This window comes from Sinocyclocheilus anshuiensis, unplaced genomic scaffold (assembly GCF_001515605.1).
Source record: "Sinocyclocheilus anshuiensis isolate Anshui unplaced genomic scaffold, SAMN03320099.WGS_v1.1 scaffold51, whole genome shotgun sequence".
Lineage (NCBI taxonomy): Eukaryota > Metazoa > Chordata > Actinopteri > Cypriniformes > Cyprinidae > Sinocyclocheilus > Sinocyclocheilus anshuiensis.
This window is the reverse complement of record NW_015548296.1, coordinates 838255-843772: the sequence shown is the minus strand read 5'-3', so window position 1 is coordinate 843772 and position 5518 is coordinate 838255. Positions and strand designations below refer to the sequence as shown.

The 5518-nt window shown below is 35.6% G+C and overlaps 1 protein-coding gene across 3 annotated transcripts in view; it reads right to left on the bottom strand.

Moving 5' to 3' along the window:
* LOC107656010 (transcription factor EB-like) overlaps positions 1–5518 on the bottom strand; it is a 35181-nt gene that overhangs the window by 28966 nt on the left and 697 nt on the right. The window lies entirely within an intron of this gene.

Genomic DNA, 5518 nt, shown 5'->3' with positions numbered 1-5518 from the left:
ATATATATATATATATATATATAGAGAGAGAGAGAGAGAGAGATACACACATGCACACACACAAAAGATAACTAAAATAATTATATTCCATAATATTACAATTTATTTATTATTTTTAACTCACAAATAGCATTTTCTACCCCATATACATTTTTAGCTTAGCATAAACAGAAAATTATATTCATAATACAAATGTGATTTATAAATGCATAAAAAAATAGGCTTCCTCATATCCAGGTTTTCCAAGACCATGGGAATTCTGGTTTTATTAATTTTTAGCTGTTTTGGCTTATTTTAATACAATTTTGTATTTATTTTTATTAATAATTTCAAGTAATCTTGAGGTCCTCTAGTGGGCCCTGGACCCTTGGTCGAGAACCACTAGACATCACCTTGATACCACCACTGCTAAACAAAAGCTTGAATTACTAAATATGTATTATGTGCCTCTGCTAATCTTGCAGAGGATTAATCGTGTACTGATACTGATACTTCTACAGATTTCTCTACTGTCTCTGCTCGGCTTTGCATACATGCCACATCCATTTGATATCACAAAATGACTTTTTTGTGCGTTAGCATTAACTTTGTGTGTGTTTTAGGAGGATAGGATACTGACTAGAAAATCTGTAGAGCAACATGAAGAGGAAATTATTGGTCTGCTGGATAAAGACATTATGTAAGCTTACAATACATTTGTATCACTGCTGCCCTCTTTTAACTATCCCAGAGCCAGAGGTACAGTACAGCTACAATGGTGCACCTGAAACCACTATAAAGGGGCAAGTACAAGGTCGGGACTGTTTGTCCCTGTGTCATTCTGCACATCCTGACCTTCACGTTCCCCAGTACATTGAGTACACTTCACCTCTTACTGTTTCCACACTCCACACGTACACTTTAATATACCTTTCATTTGTATCTTGAAGACTAAAAGACTAACTTAAAGAGTCTCTAAGCAGGGCAACCATTAAGCTCACTACCTGCTAATGCATACAGTGAAGATGAGGCCGGAGTTAAACAGGATTATAACCGTATACATAAGAACAGGACCGCCTGGACTGGTTTCAGGTTGGATTGCACACCAACAGGTGCCTGAATAGTTATAAGAATGGAACTATTATGCAACTTGCACATTAATTACATAATTGATCAAATCAGGTGCTTTTGAGGATTGTGTCCAAAAGTTGGTTTAGCATTTCAATTATTATGCCAGCTTTTGATAGATGTTTCAAAGGTAGTTCACTCAAAAATGAACATTGTGTCCTGTCGTTCCAAACTTATGACCGACCCCCTTTCTTCTGTGGGACATAAAAGAAGGACCCCACTGGACCCTATTCACTTTTATTGTATGGCCAAAAGAAACACTGAGACGTTTTTCAATATATCTTCTTTTGTGCTTGATAGAAGAAAAAAGTCATACAGGTTTGGAACAACATGAGGGTGAGTAAATGATGACAATGTTTAATTTTTGGGTGAACTACCCATTAAAGACCACCACACATGGTCCAGCTCTATCACCTAAAGCAGGTGTGTGTTTTATCCTTTATGATTTCTGCTTAATAGATTGCACGACATTAGCAGACTGTAAAACAGCAGGATTGGATGTGAGAAAATACAATGATGATGAATAATGATGAAATAAACTCTAAATAACTCTTTTTACTTTGTATTTTAATAAATAACTTTTTACTTCGTATATTAAAAATATTTTTACTTCATTACTTTACTCAAGTACAAATTTCAAGTATCTGTACTTTACTGTAGTAGTTTTATTTTGGAAAACTTTTACTTCACTCCATTCCAAACCATAATATTGTACCTTTTACTCTACTACATTTCATAAAAACATGTTGTTCCTTGTTATTTTGAAATGGAGAAATCGTCACAAACTATGTGACGTGATAGTGGTTTCTAAAACTAAACATAATGTTAAAATAATGGGAAAAAAATTATGTCTATGCATCTACCCCACTGCTGCAGCACTTTCAAATGATGTAAAAGTAGTACATTTGCATAAACTTTTTCTTAACATGCTAACATGATACATTTTATTTTCACTTGTCTGCATGCTTGAATTATCAGTAATTATAAGTCGTAATCAGTGTATGACATGTATTTTTAGCAGGAGGATAAAGTATATAAAATTCAAAATAAATAAACATTCATCAATCAGTACTTTTTACTTTTAATACATTAAAAATCAAGTACTTTCGTACTTTTACTCAAGTAAAATTGAAAGGAGTATTTTTTTTAGGTTATCAAGCACTTGATTTGTGTTCTTCGTCCACCTCTGATTATTTATTATATTGAAGCATAATGTTATACAAAACTGGCCAAAAGTAGATACTGCCAAAATGAGTGCCTCGTCCATTGTGGATCTTCAATTTTGCTTTATTGCTAAGTTACAAATCTCTGACCACACAGAGTTCGCACGTTGTTCAAACAACATTTGCAAAAACTTGAACTTGACTTGAAACTCACACAAGGAAACTTCTTGGCCATCAGAAGTCCATCAAGCCACATTTTCATCCTGTCAATTTCAATTGAAACGACTGGATTTAACTTGCAAAATTTTGAAGAGCAACGGTAAATGTGACCGTACTTCAAATTCTGTGTGAACCAAAAGTGCACTTCAATATTGTGATGTATTTCTGAGAGAAACAGAATATTGAATGAAAAAAAAATAAAAATTAGAAGGTGGGGCTTGATTTTAGCACACCTCGCAGCCTCTAGCTCACTCAGACTGGTGGTTGGAGAGGAGTTTTTATAGACGTTCCGCCCAAGCTGTCAAACTGACAAAATCAGAGATTGAACACCATTCCAGAAGGGAAGCACATTTTCAAATTTGGACTTAAGAGTACAAAGACTAAATTGCATTGATTAATTGTTCATCACAAGATTAGTAATGTGCGCTAACAAAGTAAACAATGTCGTTTTTAAATTAATGCAGACTTTAAGGGCAAGATTCAATGCAAAAGACAAGAAAACTTGACCATGTTATATAAGCTGACCAAGACTGCAGATTTTTTCACAACCACCAATGAATTCATCAATTCCTGAAATTGGTCTCAGAACGCAAACCCAAGGCCCAAATCTGTGCACTGGGCTTTAGAAACAGAACGGGAAGCTGTATTTGTACACGTCCGCCGTACATTCTGCTTTTCAATCAGTAATGCCGCTGTCATTGTTGAGAACAGCTGTTGCATTAAATGGCCCACTGCTCTTTCCCTCTCTCTCTCTCTCCACGCTCCATCAGCTTCATCGCCTTAGAGCAGCATTGTAAAAACATGCAGAGAGGAACAAAATTTTGTTTCATATTTAAAGGAACGGGTTACAGGCTTTTGGCGCATGATTTGGGGCAAGAGCTGGCTAAAAAGGCACATCTTGGTCTTTTTTTAAAGCGCTGGCCTGAACATAGTGTGCTGGGTATTCAACCAAACAATCGGCTACTGAATTACATCAAGTGTTGATACTAACAGTCAATTTTATTTTCCTTTTCACTGTTACGTCACATCCTTTACGTGAAAAAGAGAAGGAATTCAAAACATCGTTCATTTGTGTACACCGACGTATTGTTTAGTCCTTCAGCAGCAGCTCATTTTCAGTCAGGATGATGGGGTCATGTCTAGAATTAACTCAAGTGTAGTTTATGTTCAACTAAAACGCTCGACTCAAAGGCAGTGTAATGGAAACAAAGCAACAGCAAGCCAACCCAAACACCAATGCGCAGCAACAAATGTGTTTACCGTTGTCCTCGCTGCTGGGTGTTTATGTGTCCGTGGGTGTATGGAAGAGGTGAATGTTCTGGAGTTACCTTTTATCAGCCACACTGTCTTCCTTTCTGATTCAAGTCACTATTGCATGAAAACAAACACATAACTGCCTCCTAATGCCCTGACTTTGACTGGATTACACACACCGGTCAAACGTGTCGACGCGTGTGATGGACAAGGCTGGGGTGCCACACCTGCGATAGGACCGTGGGTTTATCTCTTACCATCAGAGAGCAGAGATAAAACCTCCAGCTCTCTGCTGCTTTCTGATATAACCCGTGGGTGAACTTGATTTTCTGGCATGTCTGAAAATTTCTCTTATGGATGATTCAGCTGAACTATATAAGAAGCAGCAGAGACAACATGTGGACAGGCCCATCCAATTTAATGAAAAACACAAAGCACAACGCAGAAATTTCCACTTCTGTGAAAGTCAACAACAAGCAAAGACGTTTTTAGTCATTGTATAGAACCCTACTCAAAGTTTAATGCAACCATCCTTACATGTTTAATTTCCATAACACAGGTATTGTGTAAGGTGCATTTCAATGTTGCATCAGCTGAATGACTTAAACTGTGTTAGTGCTGTCAAACGATTAATCGCGATTAATCGCATCCAAAATAAAGTTGTTTTTTTTACATAATGTGTGTACTGTGTATATTTATTATGTGTGTGTGTGTATATATATATATATATACACACACACACACACATGCCTGTATGTATTTTAGAAAATTGTATGTTTATATATTAAATATATTTATATATAATATAAATTATATGAATATGTATGTATGTGTGTAAATATTGTCAAAACATATACTGCATGTGTGGGTATTTATATATATATATTAAATATACACAGCACACACATATATATTATGTATACAAAAACTCTTGTTTCGGATGTGATTAATCGCGATTAATCATTTGACAGCACTAATTTCCATTTCTCACAGCCTCATTAATGAAATGTTTCTCATTTTCCTCAGTCAGGGTTTGTGTACTTGGATGGCAGACACACAACAACAAACATCGTTTGGGATTAGCTTGATACCATCAGTTTCACTGAGCCAAAAACCTCCATACATTGTTCACTTCTTCGCTCGACTAAATCTGAATACAGGATTATACTGTAACCATGTACCGGTTTTTATTGTCTGGGTTATCTGATACTTGAATAAACTAAACCAATTAATGCTATCTAGCTACTACACCTCTCAAAAAGATCATAATAATAACTGTGGTCAGTATAACAGTGATAGAATTATGCACAATAATCAAATTGTTGTTCACTACACAGCAATTATTGTGTAACATATTGAAATTGTCTACTTTGTTCAGAATGTGCTTTTTATTCATAATATATTTTCAGTTCAGGCTAATATAATATATTAAGTTCAGGCGTAATGACACTAATGTTCTAATATTGATCTGTATACATATCCATACTGAAGTTGTCAGTTAGACTAGGAAGTATATTCACAGGCATTACCTGTGCTGCCTATAAATATCTTGCGCGCTATATTTGTACATTATGTGTAAATAGCCAACACTTTTATATGGGACACTTATGTGAGGGTTTGCGTTGCGCTGTTCGCATTACATTAAGACGTATCGCTAACGCTGTTTATACATATTTAGAGTTTATGCATATCGGGTGTCAGTAAAACAGCAGTATATGGTTGCGCTCCAACAATAAAAGCACATTCAACTAGAAAGAACGTCAAATATATATATA